General features: G+C 48.8%; 1 pseudogene; it reads left to right on the top strand.

The window, feature by feature from the left end:
* Positions 1–17857: 17857 nt before the first annotated feature.
* LOC135052478 (5S ribosomal RNA) lies at positions 17858–17976 on the top strand (annotated as a pseudogene).
* Positions 17977–18882: the final 906 nt, after the last annotated feature.

Genomic DNA, 18882 nt, shown 5'->3' with positions numbered 1-18882 from the left:
GCTAGTATGCCGCTGGTGCAGCTGTGCCAGGGTGCCCTCTATGCGTGCCCTACCCTAAGATTAATAACCCACCTGGTCCTGACGGAATTCACCCAAGGGTTCTCATGGAGCTCCACTCCGAATTAGCAAGACCCCTATATTTGATTTTCAATGACTCACTTACATCAGGTATGGTCCTCAAAGACTGGTGTAGAGCGGAAGTAGTGCCGATATTTAAAAAGGGAAGTAAATGTGAACCGGGTAATTATAGACCAGTAAGTCTTACATCCATAGTGGGGAAAGTACTAGAATGTATTTTAAGGGACAGAATACAATAGTTCCTTGAAGCTAATAAGGTTATTAATAGGAACCAACATGGATTTGTGAAGGATAGATCATGTTAAACTAACTAAATAGGCTTTTATGAAACAGTAAGTGCAAACCTAGATCAGGGTAAGGAGGTGGACGTAATATTTTCAGACTTTGCTAAAGCTTTCGATACAGTGCCTTACATGAGACTTATCTACAAATTAAGAGAACTTGGGCTAGGGAGCACAATATGCACTTGGGTTAGAAACTGGTTGTATAAAAGGGAGCAGCGAGTGGTGGTAAATGGAACTTCTTTGAATTGGACTGAAATACTAAGTTGTGTGCCACAAGGGTCTGTACTTGGACCACTATTGTTCAACATTTTCATAAATGATCTGGTAGTAGGTCTAGAGAGCACAGTGTCATTTTTTGCAGATGATACCAAACTGTGTAAGGTTATAAATTCGGAGGGGGATGCTGAGTCTCTTCAGAAAAACTTATTTAAACTGGAAACATGGACAGCTAAATGGAGAATTGTTAGGCGCCGGGGTCCGCTCGTCGGTGCGGCCCGGCGCCTAGCAACCAGGGACACCATGCGCGTACAGCCGCCGGCTCCCTGGCAACGCTAGACGCCGGGCGCACGGAGCCGCACGGACCCTAGCAACGGGGACGCCACTGGCGGACCGCGTTCCCCGTTGCTGGGTCCATTTAAATTAGTAAGGGCACCTGTTTCCTGGCCGTGCAGCAAGGCAGCTGCACGGCATTCATGCAATCAGCACTGGCAGCAGTTGATTGGAGGGCTTCGGTTTATATGCTCTTGCAGTGCCTCACACAGACGCCGGTAATAGCTTCCTGCATGCTGTATCTGTTTGCTGAGAGTGTTTCCAGTCCTGCTGTATCCGGTCGTTCCTGTCCCCAGTTGTCCTGCACTCGGAAGTCGTCATCTGTTCCTAGAGTCCTGACTGAGCACCGTTAAACATCCAGTGGTGTTCGTGAGTCGCAGCGTAGCCGTGTGTTGCGGCTTGGCCGCTTTATTACTTATTATTTATTATTTGTGTTTCGGAGCTTTTGCGGAGGATTCCGCTCCCACAGATCCACTCTGGTATCCAGCGGTGCTGGGTAGGAGTAATGGACTAGTGGATTTTGGTTGTCCTTTTATCTGGCGGTTTTTCCGCGCATACTTCAAGTTTGGTTAGTTAGCTTGTTGCCCTTGGCCTGTTGTAGTCAGAGGTCCTCTTGTCATCATCCTGCCTCGGATTTCCCTTTGTCTCTCACTAAGACCGGGGGGCACCGGAGTTGGGCAGACATAATCCGCCTTTCAAACGTGGCTGCCAGGGGCTCAAGAAACCATAGTCTCGCAAGGGATTTCCGATAGCACGGGTGAGACAATAGAGTTAGGGCGCCAGGGGCAACTAGTCTTTCCTGCTCCCGTAACCAGCATTCCCTTCCAGTACTCTGGCCATTGTCATAAGATCTCCTCCGGTCAGGAGTACTGGAATCATAACATTATTACCGGCCAAACCAAAACTTAAAATTAAACAGGGTTTGATTTTTTCCTTATTCAGTTTTGTAAGAGTTATCGGCCTCATGAATCCCACAGGTTTAGGGCCAAATCCTGGTCAGCTCCTAGTCAGCCAGATTCAAGAACTTACTCAGATGGTTCAGGATCTTTCCCTGCGGGTGAAGTCGCAGGAAGATCTTTTACGAACTTCCCCGAGGGTAGTCCCTGAACCAAAAATGCACTTGCCTGACCGTTTTTCTGGTGATAGGAAGGAGTTTTTTAATTTTAAAGAATCCTGTAAACTTTATTTTCGTTTAAGACCGATCTCCTCAGGTACTGAATCTCAGCGGGTTGGAATCATTATTTCTTTGCTCCAGGGGGATCCTCAGACCTGGGCATTCGGTTTAAAAGCAGAGGATCCGGCATTGTTGTCAGTCGACGCTTTTTTGGGGTCTTTAGGGCTTTTGTATGATGACCCTGATAGAGAGGCATCCGCTGAGAGTCAGTTACGCGCTCTCAGACAGGGTAGAAATCCTGCAGGGGTTTATTGTACAGAGTTTCGCCGTTGGTCGAACGACTGTGGCTGGAATGACCCAGCCCTGCGCAGTCAGTTTCGCCTCGGCTTATCTGAGTCTATAAAAGACAGTCTCCTTCAGTATCCCGCTCCTGAGACTCTCCATAAACTCATAGAGCTTTCTATTAAGATTGATCGACGTCTCAGAGAGCAGAGGGCTGAAAAAGGAGCACCAGTCAGGACTACTCCATGTGTATTTTCCATTCCTGAGGACGTAGAGGAGCCCATGCAGATGGGTCTCTCCCGACTGTCTCCAGAAGAAAGAGCCAGAAGGCAAAACTCTGGTCTTTGTTTGTACTGTGGGGGTAAGGGACATTTTGCCCGTAATTGTCCGAACAAGTCGGGAAACGCCTCGACCAAGTGAATTTGTGAGGGGGTTCACTTTGGTCTGCAGCTTATCTCCTCGAATAACTCCCTTTTTGTCCCAGCTAAAGTTTCCTTTGGCAGCCTCAGTTCTTCGGTGTCGGCTTTTGTCGACAGTGGAGCTGCAGGGAACTTTATGGACTTAACTTGGGCCAAGGCCTTAGGTATTCCTCAGTTAGCCTTGGGTAGGTGTATCACCATGCATGGTTTAGATGGGAGTCCCTTGTCCAATGGGGTTATTTCCCTCTGTACACCTCCTGTACTACTTACGGTAGGAGCTCTTCATTCCGAAAAGATCGAGTTCTTCCTTACCCATTGCCCAGCAGTTCCAGTGGTTCTGGGTCACCCTTGGCTGGCCTTTCATAATCCCACCATTGATTGGCAGTTGGGGGAGATTTCACAATGGGGTACCATCTGTAATAAGGAATGTATTACGTTTCCCGTTAGAATAGCTGCTGCCATTCCCGAACTCATTCCCGTGGAATACCAGGACTTTGTTGATGTGTTTTCCAAGGGCAATGCGGACATTCTGCCTCCCCATCGGCCTTATGATTGTGCTATTGAGCTAATTCCCGGTGCCACATTGCCAAAGGGAAGGTTATATGCTTTATCCGGGCCAGAAACTGCGGCCATGAATGAGTATGTTAAGGAGAGTCTAGGGAAAGGATTTATCAGGCCATCTAAATCCCCTTTAAGTGCAGGCTTCTTCTTTGTGGAGAAAAAAGATGGATCACTCAGACCTTGCATTGACTTTAGAGCCCTGAATAAGATCTCAGTTAAAAATACTTATCCTCTGCCGCTGATTTCTGTCCTCTTTGATCAGCTGCGTTCGGCTGTGATTTTTTCTAAAATTGACCTGAGGGGAGCATATAACCTCATCCAAATCAAGTCTGGAGATGAGTGGAAGACGGCTTTCAGTACTCAGTCGGGTCACTACGAGTATCTGGTGATGCCGTTCGGCTTGTCTAACGCTCCGGCAGTTTTCCAGGATCTCATTAACGATGTGCTCCGTGACTTTCTAGGAAGATTCGTGGTCGTTTACTTAGACGACATCCTGATCTATTCTGACTCAATTGAACAACATGTTACCCAGGTGCGTCAGGTTCTTCAAAAATTACGTGAAAATCATCTATATGCCAAGCTGGAGAAGTGTGAGTTTCATGTCACGGAGGTATCCTTTTTAGGGTACATTATTTCCCCTCGGGGATTCTGCATGGAACCTAAGAAGCTCCAAGCCATCCTTAGTTGGGCGCAACCCACCAACTTAAAAGCAATTCAGCGCTTTTTAGGGTTTGCGAATTATTATAGAAGATTTATTCATTCTTTTTCCGACCTGGTTGCTCCCATGGTGGCACTGACTAAGAAGGGAGCGGATCCTACCAACTGGTCACGTGAAGCTGAGTTATCCTTTCAGGCCTTGAAACAAGCTTTTGTCTCAGCTCCAGTCCTCAGACATCCCAACCCAGAATTGCCCTTCATTGTTGAGGTTGATGCCTCGGAGGTTGGAGTGGGGGCTATCCTATCTCAAAAGGATCCGGAGTCTCTGGAACTACATCCTTGTGCCTTCATGTCCAGGAAATTCTCATCCGCTGAATCCAACTACGATGTTGGTAACCGGGAGTTACTGGCTATTAAATGGGCTTTCGAGGAGTGGAGACATTGGCTTGAGGGAGCAACACATACCATTTCAGTATTGACTGACCACAAAAATCTTCAGTACATCGAATCAGCTAAGCGGCTGAATGCCCGGCAGGCTCGTTGGGCTTTATTTTTTACTCGTTTCAAGTTTATTATCACCTTTAGGCCAGGTTCCAAGAATACCAAGGCGGATGCCCTGTCACGCAGTTTTCTTCCAGTTCATAATAACAGTCCTGTTACTCCCATACTTCCGTCTTCAGTCATTTGGGCAGGCCTCACACAAGATTTATTTACCCAGTTAAAGCAGCTTCAACATCAAGCTCCTGGAAATACTCCTGCTGGTCGTCTTTACGTCCCTGAGTTTTTGAGAGCTACTGTTTTGACTGAATTTCATGATAGCAAAGTTGCCGGGCATCCGGGGATCTCTAAGACTTTGGAATTAGTCTCCCGCTCAGTATGGTGGCCTGGTCTTTCTAAAGACATTAAGGAGTTTGTTTTTTCTTGTCAGGTCTGTGCACAGCATAAGGTTCCCCGTTCCTTGCCTATCAGGCAACTTATGCCCTTAAATGTTCCTCTCAGGCCATGGTCTCATATTTCCATGGATTTTGTGGTAGACCTCCCTCTGTCAGCCGGATTCCGAGTCATATGGGTGGTAGTGGACCGTTTTAGCAAGATGGCTCATTTCATTGCTCTTCCCCGACTGCCATCTGCCCAGGGATTGGTTGTTTTGTTTCTCCGCCATGTTTTCAGACTTCATGGGTTGCCCACTGATATTGTTTCTGATCGGGGTCCACAATTCATTGCACAATTCTGGAAGTCCTTTTGTGCCTCATTAAAGATGAAATTGTCTTTAACATCCGGTTACCATCCCCAATCCAACGGGCAGACCGAGCGAGTTAATCAATCATTAAAACAGTATTTGCGTTTGTACTCAGCCAAACTCCAGAATGATTGGTCCGAGTTTCTTCCTTTGGCGGAGTTTGCTTACAATAATTCTTGTCATTCCTCCACTAATGTGTCTCCATTCTTTTCAGTTTTTGGTTTTCACCCCAGAGCTAATTCTTTTTTTCAACATTCTTCTGTTTCCTCGCTAACCTTAACCTCTCATCTCAGAGTCATTTGGAAAAAAGTGCACCTTGCCCTCAGAAAAGCGGCATTTCGAGAGAAAAATTTTTCGGACAGGCTCCGACGTCCTTGCACTTTTAAGGTGGGAGACAGGGTATGGTTGTCGACTCGTAACATTAGACTTCGACAAACCTCAGCTAGATTGGGCCCCAAATTTATTGGACCATTTCATATTATTAAAAAAATCAACCCAGTTGCTTTCCGGTTACGTTTACCAAGAGCTCTCCGGATCGGAAATACGTTCCATTGCTCCCTGTTGAAACCATACGTTTCTTCCAGTAGATTTCCTCGGAAGATCTCTCAGGGGAAATCACCAGTAGATGTACAGGGACAACAGGAGTTCTTGGTGGAGAAGGTTCTCGATTCCAAATTGTCCCGGGGTCGGCTTTATTTTCTGGTGCACTGGAGAGGCTATGGTCCTCAAGGGGGGGGTACTGTTAGGCGCCGGGGTCCGCTCGTCGGTGCGGCCCGGCGCCTAGCAACCAGGGACGCCATGCGCGTACAGCCGCCGGCTCCCTGGCAACGCTAGACGCCGGGCGCACGGAGCCGCACGGACCCTAGCAACGGGGACGCCACTGGCGGACCGCGTTCCCCGTTGCTGGGTCCATTTAAATTAGTAAGGGCACCTGTTTCCTGGCCGTGCAGCAAGGCAGCTGCACGGCATTCATGCAATCAGCACAGGCAGCAGTTGATTGGAGGGCTTCGGTTTATATGCTCTTGCAGTGCCTCACACAGATGCCGGTAATAGCTTCCTGCATGCTGTATCTGTTTGCTGAGAGTGTTTCCAGTCCTGCTGTATCCGGTCGTTCCTGTCCCCAGTTGTCCTGCACTCGGAAGTCGTCATCTATTCCTAGAGTCCTGACTGAGCACCGTTAAACATCCAGTGGTGTTCGTGAGTCGCGGCGTAGCCGTGTGTTGCGGCTTGGCCGCTTTATTACTTATTATTTATTATTTGTGTTTCGGAGCTTTTGCGGAGGATTCCGCTCCCACAGATCCACTCTGGTATCCAGCGGTGCTGGGTAGGAGTAATGGACTAGTGGATTTTGGTTGTCCTTTTATCTGGCGGTTTTTCCGCGCATACTTCAAGTTTGGTTAGTTAGCTTGTTGCCCTTGGCCTGTTGTAGTCAGAGGTCCTCTTGTCATCATCCTGCCTCGGATTTCCCTTTGTCTCTCACTAAGACCGGGGGGCACCGGAGTTGGGCAGACATAATCCGCCTTTCAAACGTGGCTGCCAGGGGCTCAAGAAACCATAGTCTCGCAAGGGATTTCCGATAGCACGGGTGAGACAATAGAGTTAGGGCGCCAGGGGCAACTAGTCTTTCCTGCTCCCGTAACCAGCATTCCCTTCCAGTACTCTGGCCATTGTCATAAGATCTCCTCCGGTCAGGAGTACTGGAATCATAACAAGAATGAGGTTCAATATAGACAAATGCAAGGTAATGCATTTTAGTAGCAAGAACAGAAATACTACCTATATACTAAACGGAGAAAAACTAGGAGATTCTATACTGGAAAAAGATTTAGATGTTAACATAGATAACAAACTGAGCTGTAGTACCCAAAGTAGGAGGTCAGCAAAAAAGACAAACAAGAAAAAAACATGCATAAAGCGGGGAATTGATGCAAGGGATGAGAGTGTTATACTCCCATTATATAAATCACTAGTGAGGCAACATCTCGAATACTGTGCACAATTATGGGAACCATACTACAAAAAGGATATTGAACTAGAAAATGTTCAGAGATGGGCGACCAAATTGATTAAAGGCATGGAGATGCTAGAATAGGAGGAAATGCTTTTTAAGCTAGGCATGTTTACATTGGAAAAAAGGAGATTAAGAGGGCAGGGCTGCCATCAAAATTTTGGGGCACGGGACTGACAAAATAGGCAGGGCCCCCTCCCCTAAAAAATAAATATATATATATAAAAAGTAAAATATATAATATATATATATATATATATATATATATATATATATATGTTTAAAAAATAAATAAATCCTGTGCACATACAGAGCAACACTATATTAATGCCCCTTGCTCCATATTAATGCCCCCAGTAGCGGTGCTGCTTATACACATAATGACCTCAATAGCGGTGCCGCTTACACACAAACTGCCCCCAGTAGCGGTGGCGCTTAAACACAAACTGCCCCCTGTAGCGATGCCGCTTATGCATGCCTCCAATAGTAGTGCCGCTTACACATAATGACCACACACACACACACACACACAGATACACACACGCACACACTTTCTCTCTCTTACTCTCCCTCAACTTACCTATCACAGGCTGGCAGGAGCTGTTGCAGATTCTCCTGTGGTAGCAGCCCACCTGGTCCTGTGTAGCCCCGCCCTATCCATTCCAGTAGCTCCGCCTCTTTTTCATGCCAGAGTTCTGACACTGTCACAAGAGGGGGGAGAGGACGCTGCAAGCTTCAATTGAAAACATCCCTCCCAAAATGGCCGCCGCCTCAGAGAAGACAGTTATTAAAGATACCAGAGGAGCCTCCTCTAGTATCTTTAATAACTGTCTCCTATGAGGCGGCGGCCATTTTTGGAGGGACGCTTACAATTGATGCTTGCAGCGTTCACCCCTCCTGTGAGTCAGATCTCAGCACAAAAAGGGGGCCTGACCTTACTGTACGTGGCTATAGCAGCCTGGTGCAGGGAACCAGAGCCCCCCTCCCCCCATAACAGTGCTACCGCATGGATGTGTGGAATTGTGCACCCTCATCTCCTTACCCACCATCTACACGGGACCAGCATCTGGAGAGGGGGGGAGGGAGCCGGACTCAGCACTGACGGTGCCTCAGGAAACAGTCACTGCTCAGTGCTAGAGCCGATGTCCAATCAAATCTGTCACTATGACAGGGACGAGCTCTGAGGTGGGATGCAGGCACGCCTCTGTCACTGAGGCAGGTCTGCTGGTGCCTCTACTCTGTTATTTTAATGGGGTTTTCCTACCCTCGGTTTGGCCCCGCTCCCCGCCTCAGGCACTTTATTATTGTCAGTGGGAGGCAGCTCTCTCAGCTGCCTCCCACCCACAAGTGGCAGTGTTTCCACAGCAAATATGATTAGAAAAATACACAGAAGCGGTTAATGACACGGAACATGCGTTATAAGAATCTTCTTTGTATCACTTCAATCATTATGACAGGTGAGCGGCACTGCCTCCCATAACTGCACATCCCTGGTCGGTATACTGACATTCGGCATCCGGTCAGAGCCGGATTAAGGGGGGGTTTCCGGGGTTAAGTACCCCGGGCCACCCTGTCTGAAAGGGCCCCCCGTCACGCGCCACAGATTGGATCTGTAATCCGATCCGCGGCACTGCACTGCACTCCCCTCCCCACTATGAGCCCAGCAGCAGCCGCCAAACACATGGCCGCCGGCGCCGCTGAGCGCTTCCTGGTCTGCTTACTGAGCGACGGCTCAGCTGCCCAATAATGTGTCATGCTGCAGCCTGCTGCTTAGCGACTGGCTGTGCACGCAGGCTGCAGGAAAGAAGGAAGCTCCCTGTCAGCGCGTGTGTACTGGTCTGGCCGCGTGAAGAGACAGGCTCCAGTCCTGTCTGTAAGGTCAGGATGGGCTGTTCATTTTTTTTTAAAGTTATGTAGTAAATTTAAACCTAGGCTCTGGGTTGTGTGTGTGTGTGTGTGTGTATATATATATATATATATATATACGCACACACACACAGGATATATATAATATATATATATAAAATACATATATACACACACTGTATACATATATACACACAAACGCACATACACAAACAACAGAGGCGGCACTCCCGGACTCAGCACTTGGTGAAAGATAAAGTGCTTTAGTTCGAAATTTCGGGATACTTCCCCCCGTCATCAGGACAAGTGTGTCCTGATGACAGTTGGGGGGGATTACCTCAAAACGTTGCAGTACAGTAAACAAAAACTGTATTGAACAAGTCACATACAACCGACGTTTCCAGGTTCGCAGACCTCGAAACGTCGGTTGTATGTGACTTGTTCAATACAGTTGCCGCTGTTTATTCTGTAATATATATATATTAATAAGACACCGCATGTCATGGCACGCACAACATCAGCAACAGCCTGACAGAAAAGAAACATCACCAGAGTGTAACTATAACCAATAACTGCAGACAGAGTACGCACTGGGACGGGCGCCCAGCATCCTCTACGGACTAAGAGAAAAAGATTTACCAGTAGGTATTAAAATCCAATTTTCTCATACATCCTTGAGGATGCTGGGGACTCCGTAAGGACCATGGGGTTTATACCAAAGCTCCAGACCGGGCGGGAGAGTGTGGACGACTCTGCAGCACCGATTGAGCAACATGAGGTTCCCATCAGCCAGGGTATCAAACTTGTAGAGCTTAGCAAAAGTGTTCGAACCCGACCAAATATCCGCTCGGCAAAGTTAAACTGCCGAGACTCCTCGGGCATCTGCCCAAGAAAAGCCCATCTTCCTAGTAGAATGGGTCACCACCGAATTCGGTAACGGCAATCCAGCCATAGAACGAGCATGCCGAATCGGATCACAGATCTAACGTGTAACCGACTGCAGAGACGCAGGCGCCCCAATCACGCTGGGAGCATACCGGACAAACAGAGCCTCTGTTTCCCCAATCTGAGCCAAATTGGCGACATAAATATTCAAAGCCCTGACTACCTTGAATCAGCCAATGCTTGAGAAACCCCAGGCATCAAATAGGCTGGTTTCAGCGAAACACCTAAACCACTTTTGGCAGAACTATTATCCGAGTTCTCAAATTCGCTCTTTCCACCTGGAAGATCAAACAGGGGCTCCTGTGAGACCCAGCCGCTAATTCCGACATCCGCCTTTCGGACGGCAAGCCAAAAGCATGACCACTCTCCAAGAGAGAATTTTTAACACAACCTTTCATAAAGGTTCCAATCAGTGTGACACAAGAAACTCAACACCGCGGCAATGGTCCCACGGTGCTAATGGGGGCACAAATGGAGGTTGGATGTGCAGTACTCCTTCCACGAAGGTCCGAACTTCCGGAAAGGTCATCAATTCTTTCTTGAAAGAAAATTTATAAGGCCAAAAACCGCACTTGAGCGGAGCCTAACCTTAGGCCTGCCTGGAGAAGAACGACCCAGCTGGAGCTTCCGCAGTAACCTTCTTGGATTCACACCAAGACACATATTTTCTCCAAACATGGTGGTAAGGCTTTGCCGTTACTTCTGTTCTAGCCGGAAGAAAAGTGGAAATGACTTTACTGGGAATACCCTTTCTGGCTAGGATATGGCGTTCAACCGCCACGCCGTCAAACGCAGCCACGGTAAGTCTTGATAAATGCCCTGATCTTGCTGTAACAGTTCCTCACGTAGAGGAAGAAAACAGGGATCTTCTATGAGTAAATCTTGAAGAATTGGATACCAAGCCCTCCGTGTTCAGACCGGAACAATGAGGATCGCCTGAACCTTTGTTCGTCTTACGCTTATCACCTTCAGAGAGTGAAAATGGAGGGGACACATAGACCGACTGAAAACACCCAAGGTGTCCCGAGGACGTCCACTTCTATAGCCTGAGTGTCCCCTGACCTGGAACAATATCCTTGAGATCTCTCGTTGAGGCGAGACGCCAACATGTCCAATTGAGGTACTCCTCAAAGACTTTTCGCTTCAGTGAAACTTCTCTATGACGACAGCATTTCTCCCGGATAGAGATCACATCTGCAGAGGAATCTATTTCTCCGTCGTTCACATCCGGAACGAATACTGCTAATATAGCGTTTACCAGTCTTTCCACCCAGCGGAAAACTTTTATAGCATCTGCCATCGCCGCTTTGCTCCTTGTTCCGCCCAAGCGGCTTACTTACACCGCTGCAGCCAAGTCGCCCGACAGCATTAACACGGCAGAACACCAAGCCTTTGTTCACTGAAAGTAGCTCTGAATTCAAGAAAACTTATTGCAGACAAGCTTCCCAGCTCGACCTTTTCCTCTGGAAATACTTCCCTTGCTAGGAGTCGGACTGCTCCCCAGTCTCGAAAATCTGCATGCACGGACATTTCCAACTGGCCCCGTGAAAACCACTCTGGCAGTTGACCTGTTCACCGAAAAGCCTCTTAGGCCGCACCAACTCCTTCATCAACGGAACATATTGATGGATTGTCACTGCAAATCTGATCCGACTCTGAATCCTCAGACCTCTTTCCACAGGAAAACACAGAACCTCCACCGTTCAGTATCTACTCTGATACCCACATCCGACATCTGTGTCATTGGGAATAACAGCCATTCCCTGTGTTGAAAGAACAGTCAGAGAGAAACAACGATTTGCACCACTTGTTTCTTGACCTCGCCTTAAATCAGGAGAGTGTCTCAGTACAGAATAACAATGGCTCTTACTATTGAAAGACCGGTGAAATGGCAAAGACTAACCTGGATATCAACCTAGGTAAGCTAAATGTGAAGAAAAACGCATTTAACCCCTTTTCTACCTTTACGTGCTGAAGCACCTCCGTAAGTAGAAACTTAGATTCCAACATTTTTTATTTATTTTTTTTGGACAGCAGGACAATGTCCTGAACCTGACGCAACTCTGGTATGGCGTCGCGTATTACCTCCCCTTCCAGAGGGGAATCGCTAAGATCTATTCAAAAAATCAGTGAGGGGAATCATCTGTAAACCCCAGCATGTCCCCCATTTGGATTCTATGAGTAACTCACAGGTCCAAGTCCATTCCCGGACTGACTGAAGAATAGCAGACGAGTTCCCACCGGAGTGGGCTCCAGCCAGATAGACCCAGCGACATGCGGTGGATGTGGTAGAAACAGACAACAACACCCCCTTCTGCGAACCTAACAAGGCTGCAGAACTCTTACCTTGTCACCTTTCACAATCTGCACCGAAAAGGAAAAAAGAAAAGTATCAAACCGGTTAAAATGACTGCATCCCACAACCGAATGCGTCACCAACCGTTGTGAGGGAATCTAACTCACGAAGTTAGACTTACCCGATGTATCTGCCGAGATTGACTGAACTGAGGCCTTCCCAACAGCGGTACACCGTCGCAGGGAAACACTCCAGTATCTCTCGGATTCAGCCTCAGCATTTCTTCTGCAGTCGCACTGCAACCTGCCGCCATGTTATAGAGAAGGATCAACATAAGACACATCCCCTCTCTCTATAGGGTAAATCTATCGGATGCCTTTCCGAATACAATCATTTCCCCCATGTGCAGGCAATGCAAATAACTCCAAAGTAAAGAATAAAATATCACTTAGCTTCCTGTGTACGATCCTTTGCGACAGGGCCCCGTGTCGACCAGGAGTTGACTTTCACAGTATTCTATCGGAAGCGGGAAAAGAATAAATGTTCGGACTTCTTTCTGAGACCAACTCGTCACGGCCGACCTAGAGCTTTACCAACAGAGCGACCAGCACACGAGAAGGAATACTATTATTTCAGCATCCATTAAAAATGTAATATGAATATACATAACTAGGTGCTTCATCGCGCCCTACGGGCGCTCTTCACACCGTCGCAAGGGGCTACGCCCCCTTAACCCTTGCATGCCTTTCTGGGGTTTAATATTTGTATTATATGGAGTATTACCTGCATTCCTTTGTTAGTGGTTAAATATTGCAGGATGAAAGGGCGTGCGATGGTGAAGGAGGCGCAGCCCCTTGCGACGGCGTGAACAGCACCTGCAGGGCACGATGTACAGAATGTAGCGGGTGCGGGGGGGACTGCGGATGGTGTCTGTAGATGCTGCGGGTGGAGGGGAGGCAGAAGTGGGGGTGGGGCCCGGATGGGGAAGGTTCGGGAGGTGCTGCGCGTGGGGGAGGGGCAGAGGAGTGGGGGATGCAGATGGGGGAGGGGTCCGGAGGCACCGCAGGTGGGGGAGGGGCAGGGGTGCCACGGGTGGGAGAGAGGCAGGTGTGGGGATGTTGTGGATGGGTGAAGGGTTCCGGAGGTGCTGTGGGATGGGAAGGGACGGGTGTGCCGGGGCTTGGGTAGGGGACCGCAGGCACCATGGGTAGGGTAGGGGCAGGTACGGATGTTGCGGCGGATGGGAAAGGAGGTCCGGAGGTGCTGCAGGTGGTGGAGGGGCAGGTGCAGGGGTGCCATTGGTGGGGGAGGGGTGGGTGAGGGGGGGACCGCTGATGGAGGAGGGTGTCTGCAGATGCTGCGGGTGGAGGGGGGCAGGTGTGGGGGGAGACGTATAAGGGGGGTGAATGGTGGAAGGGGCCTGGAGGTGCTGTGGGTGGTGAAGGGGTGGAGGAGTGGGAGCCACGGGTGGTGTAGGGAATCTGGAGGCACAGCATGTGGGGGAGGGGTGGAGTGCCGCATGTGGTGGAGGGGAAGGTGCGGAGGTGTGGTGCATTGGGGAGAGGTCTGGAGGCGCTGCGGGTACTGTACATGCCATAAAAGGTAGTTGGAGGGTATGCAGTAACAGGGCCAGGACAGGGGTGACAGGGTCAGTACAGGGTTGACGGGGCCAGGACAGGGGTGACGGTGCCAGGACAGGGGTGACGGGGCCAGGACAGGGGTGACGGGGCCTGGACAGGGGTGACAGGGCCAGGACAGAAATGATAGGGACAGGATAGGGGTGACAGGGCCAGGGTAGGGGCGGCAGGACCAGGACAGGGGTGACGGGGCCAGTATAGGGTTCACAGGGCAAGCACAGGGGTGACAGGGCCAGGATAGGGGTAACAGGGCCAGCATAAGGGTGACAGGGCCAGGATAAGGGTGAAAGGGCCAGAATAAGGGTGGCAGGGCAAGGCCAGGGACATGACAGAACACAGGGCACGGGAGAGATTGGTATTAGGGACAAAACAGTGGTGACAGACAGATGTGTCTTACCGGAGTCACTGCTGCTGGCTGCTGCTGTTCCATTCCAACCTGTTGGGATCTGCTGCTGCTGGAGACTTGGCATGGCTGACTCTCTCAGGCTGGAGTCCTGCTTTCTCTGCCAGTCCGCATCCCTCCCCCCCCTCCTCAGTCACACACCGCAGACCTCGCGCAGCTGCCGGGCACTGTGGTAAGGTGAGACTGGAAATTACTGGTTAGCCCCCAGGAGATGCTGCGGCTGGAGGGAGGAGGGGGTCATAGCATGCACGTGGCGCGGACCTCACGGCTTCCGGGCACTGTGGTAAGGGGAGACTGGGAGTGACTGGTTAGCTCCCAGGAGACGCTGCGGCTGGAGGGAGGAGGGGGTCAGAGCCTGCAAGCAGCTCGGATTTCTGCAGCGCTACCCGCCAGCTAAAGTGTGTGAATGAGCTGGGCGCACTCCACTGCGGGTGGCAGTGCTGCAGCTAGCGGTGGGGTTGCCGGGGCTGGAGATAACAGAGGCAGTATGGAACCTGCACAGCGGCAGGTGCCTCACTAAACTGCAGCTAAGAAGCGTGGTGGAGTGTGTCAGAAAGTGACGCTCCTCCGCACCAGAGAGACCCTGCTGAGTATGCCGATGTGGGGGGTCAAGCACACAGTGAGCCGGTGCCCGTCTGTCTGTATGACATATCCCTCACACACCCCCATACCTCCCAAATGTCCCGATTTTCGCGGGACAGTCCCATTTTTTGGGGTCTGTCCCGCAGTCCCACCCGCGGGTCGCAGTGTCCTGCGGTGGAGGGGGGGCAGTTGGAAAGCTCCTGTACTCGCTGTTCTGCTTAGCAGAGCAGCGGTGAATAGTGGAGACAGAGGGAGAGGGGGCATCAGGGGGTACGAATTAATGGGGGGGTTCCAGCAGCAGAGCCGGATTAAGGGGGGGTGGATACGTACCGTTGGCCCCACAGTTTTAGAGGCCCCCCCGGCTGGAGTAGCTCTGTCCCAGCTCAGAAGCTCCCCCCCCCCCGTCCTGCCAGCAACAGTGGCAGCATTGTGCTACAGTCAGCACACGCTGCTGCATATTGGCAGGTCTGTGGTGTTGCAGGGAGGCAGCAGTCTCCCTGCTTTCTTCTCCCTGTGCGGGTGTGTAGGGGGGAGCGACCACCTCCTCTGGATTTAGCCCTAGCTGAGGGGCCAAAATCCCATAAAAAAAATGAAAACAAAAATCGGAATTTGCATAAGGGGGCGTGGCCGCGCGGTCCGCGATTAGGCCACGCCCCCAACCCCCAGCAGGCACAGCAATGAGATAGGGCTCCCCTGTCTCAAGTGCCCTGGGCCCCCTGGACTCATAATCAGCCCCTGGGGGCATGCCAGCAGCTCACAGAGCTCTGGGCAAGCACCCTCACTGACGAAAACGGGGGCCCTCCCGTGAAGCCACGCCCCCTTTTCGCCGAGTGTGTTTCCCTCCTTCTGCCTGGAGAAAGCTCCTGCAGAAAGCTGGGAGGTATGCAGCCCTGTCTGTGACATGCCCAATGTCCATGCTATCTGCTTGATTCTGCTCCTAGTCTCCTGTAGATTTGGCCAGATCTCTGTGACTCATTTGAATAACTCCGCCCACTGTTGTGACTCCGCCCAGCGTTAGCAAATGAATCACAAGGTCACAGAATAGGGCTATTATATAGGAGATGAAATACACAACTACACACATATCCTAAATATATATATATATATATATATATATATACACATATAAGCGGATTATCCGGAACCAACGGGTCCCTAGTGACATTAATGTGTTCTGAATGTGTATAATCATGTACTGAATGCCCCAGTTGTGGATCTACCAGGAAACATTATGGTCGACAGAAAACCTAGTATTCGTCGACAGCAGGGAGTAGTAATCATGCAAAATAACATTCTTGTAACTCCGAGGGGACTGAAGGAAGATACATAAATAAGTTCAATAACACTCCCCTATATGCAGTGACGAGCGGGTTCGGTTCCTCGGAATCCGAACCCGCCCGAACTTGACCCTTTTTCTTGCACGGTTCCAAGCAGACTCGGATCCTCCCGCCTTGCTCGGTTAACCCGAGCGCGCCCGAACGTCATCATCCCGCGGTCGGATTCTCGCGAGATTCGGATTCTATATAAAGCTGCGCGTCGCCGCCATTTTTCACTCGTGCATTGGAAATGATAGTGAGAGGACGTGGCTGGCGTCCTCTCACTTTGTTTCAGGGGGCTGCAAATATCTTTATTCTGGGGACCAGCAGTATTATAGGAGGAGTACAGTGCAGAGTTTTGCTGACCAGTGACCACCAGTATACGTTGTCTGCCTGAAAAACGCTCCATAATTGTGCTCAGTGTGCTGCATATATCTGTGCTCACACTGCTTTATTGTGGGGACTGGGGACCAGCAGTATTATATAGGAGGAGTACATTGCAGAGTTTTGCTGACCAGTGACCAGTGACCACCAGTATTATACGTTGTCTGCCTGAAAAACGCTCCATATCTGTGCTCAGTGTGCTGCATATATCTGCTCAGAATGAAAGTGAACAAGCCCGTTACCGGGTGAAACGCGTTTTTCCAAGGGGCACCTCTCATGTCTGACATCAGGAATGGGTGATATCCAATATTCTTTTTATCTCGTTTAGGGCATTTTTTGCCCATCTGTCATCTAAATAGTAGATATCTTATTCCCTACAACAGGTGTGTCTTCTAAGGGGCACCTCCTATGTCTGACATCTGAATATGTGATACTTAATATGTATTCTTTAACTATTTTTGTTTCAATTCTTTTTGGTTAGCAGGAACATTACCTGCAATACCCTACTATAGGTGTGCATATTCAAACAATTTGTCTTCCTGCTGTTCCAGCAGGCACACAATCAGACCCTTTTTAAAAATAACACAGGATTTTTCTAACAAGCAGGAACACCACCTGCAATACCCTCTCATAGGTGTGTATATATAAACAAGTCTGTGTGTATATTAAAACAACTTATTTTCCTGCAAGACTAGCAGGTATTCCAAGCAGGAACACTACCTGCAATACCCTCTCATAGGAGTGCATATTCAATCAATTCTGTGTGTATATTTATTTTTCAAACAAAAAATACACACATTTTTTAGGTAAATACCGTGTGCCCACCACTGTTTAAAAATTCATACTTTTCCACTGTCATAAGTGAATATTTAGTGTGTTTATCTCTCGGCACCTTATGCTTCTCTTCTTAATTGTATCATCTGTACGATACTGCTTATCATCACCAAGACGCATATCTAATTGAAATCCAACAGGTGACCGCAAGAAATTAAGAACGTCCAAATATGTGTCCTATATGACTTTGTAATTCTTTTTCTACATTCTCACTTTCCTTCCTTCCGTGAACTCTCATCCACGATTCAGGCGGACTAGTCCCCTACGGGACACGTCCCGCCAGTCTAACGGGGACAGCAGATTCACATCTTATTATCTATACATTCTTATTATATTCTCTCCCGAGAAGGAATCCATCCTTCCGCTTCGGTGCACTCTCATTGGCGATGTAGGGCAATTTCTCTCTACGACCATACCCCTCCGTTCACGCCCAATTTCGTCCGATCTTGGAAGCTAAACGGAGGTGGGCTGGGTCAGTACCTAGACGGGTGACTACTAGGGAATACCCGGTGAAGTAGGAAGATCTACCTAGGGCAATAACGCCAACAGCAGTATCACTACTTTACTGATTCCTACTATTCTCCTAATCCTTAATAAGTTTACCAATCTAAGACAGTGGCTAACTACCAGATATCAGCACATAGTGTGTGGGCTCTCTCATTCACTAACCCTACCCTATTCAGGGTTGTATTAATACAAACCAAGTTTGTACAGATTCTTGGCAGACGGAGGTTGCTTGTGATGTAGCCACCCTCCATTATGCAATTATCCAGGTATAATTAAGGATCTGAACATTCCACACATTATTGTGTAACACTTAATGGTGTTCCTTCCTGATACAATTTTCATACATGGTCATACGTGCAGTATATATCCAGTTTCGAGTTTTCTAATGAGGTGTAGAGTACAAGCCTAAAATGTCATTATCATTTCTCATTTGATCATAATTGAAAAGTAAACAATAATAAGAGTGCGCCCAAACTAGAGTCATACTTTTTCTCCTTGTAGATACATATATCTGTGCTCACACTGCTTTATTGTGGGGACTGGGGACCAGCAGTATTATATAGGAGGAGTACAGTGCAGAGTTTTGCTGACCAGTGACCAGTGACCACCAGTATTATATACGTTGTCTGCCTGAAAAACGCTCCATATCTGTGCTCAGTGTGCTGCATATATCTGTGCTCACACTGCTTAATTGTGGGGACTGGGGACCACCAGTAATAATAAATAATAATAATAATTTTATTTATATAGCGCTCTTTCTCCAATAGGACTCAAGGCGCTTAACAGATACACAGCATAATATAGTACAGAAAAATAATGAAGTACATTTTTCATAAAATACAGAAGCATGAAGATACTAAAAGAGACACTATGGAAATGCTTGAGTAAACAGGAAAGTCTTGAGTCTACTTTTGAAGGAT

Source organism: Pseudophryne corroboree, chromosome 2 (assembly GCF_028390025.1).
Source record: "Pseudophryne corroboree isolate aPseCor3 chromosome 2, aPseCor3.hap2, whole genome shotgun sequence".
NCBI classification, from domain to species: domain Eukaryota; kingdom Metazoa; phylum Chordata; class Amphibia; order Anura; family Myobatrachidae; genus Pseudophryne; species Pseudophryne corroboree.
This window is presented reverse-complemented; position numbering and strand designations above follow the sequence as displayed.